Source organism: Octopus bimaculoides, chromosome 13 (assembly GCF_001194135.2).
Source record: "Octopus bimaculoides isolate UCB-OBI-ISO-001 chromosome 13, ASM119413v2, whole genome shotgun sequence".
NCBI lineage: Eukaryota > Metazoa > Mollusca > Cephalopoda > Octopoda > Octopodidae > Octopus > Octopus bimaculoides.
In genome coordinates this window covers 61,988,144-61,989,067 of record NC_068993.1, presented here as the reverse complement: position 1 = coordinate 61,989,067, position 924 = coordinate 61,988,144, and the positions used below count along the sequence as shown (strand labels likewise).

Sequence of the window (924 nt, the reverse complement as noted above, 5' to 3'; positions counted from 1 at the left end):
CTGTTCACTGACAAAATTCCGTGCTACAGTACTCTTCTTGAGAAAACATCTCTCATGGATATATAGTGCTAAAAAGTATTGAGGTGTAGCATTAGCATTAGCAGACAAAAAGTAGCCAACAGCTGTGGTAGAATTGCCAAATCGTGATTTCTATGTCTTTGCATGTCGTCAGTAGCGAGGATGCTTTGCGTCTGCTATTGATACACGTCTGCATTTTTTAGCTCTATACAATCTGTATGAGAACATTTCTTAAGATGAATACTGCAGTTTTGTGGCTTTTTATAGAATACCTACATTAAGTAAGATATACAGAATGCTGATGGTATAATTTATGATAATTATAATTAACAATGTAATGATGCAGTTGCAGTGTTATTATAATGATACTACAGTGTGAATGATTGTAATATTTATTAATCATTGTTTATGGCCATATCACATTGAAAACACCAGTTCTCGTCTGATCACCAAAGTTAAGCAATGTCGAGCCTAGTTAGTACTTAGATGGTTGACCGCTTGGCAAACCTGGGTGCTTGAAGTCTTGGGCCTTGTGCCTAGAGTAGAAAAGAATATTTATGAATCATTGGCTGTTAAAGAAGTAAAATAACTGAATTTTGTTTCCTTTTTCACCTGCCAATCCACTGGTGATAAATAATTTCAGCAAAATCTTGTATCTTTGTACAAATACACATTGGATTAATTGTTGGATCTTAACAGTCAACAACTGTGGAATTTCCATAATTCCAGCTAGTGTATTATTGATTATCAGAAATAATGCGGAAAAAGACTATCAGTGAACAGGCTATAAATTACAAGATTTTGATGAGTGTATATGTACATTCTTACATCTGTACATATATATATATATATATGTATACGTATAGATGTAAGTATGTACATATACGTATGTATATATGCATATAT

General features: G+C 33.0%; 1 pseudogene; it reads left to right on the top strand.

The window, feature by feature from the left end:
- The first annotated feature begins 422 nt into the window (after positions 1–422).
- Positions 423–541, top strand: LOC128249342 (5S ribosomal RNA; annotated as a pseudogene).
- The last annotated feature ends 383 nt before the right edge of the window (positions 542–924 follow it).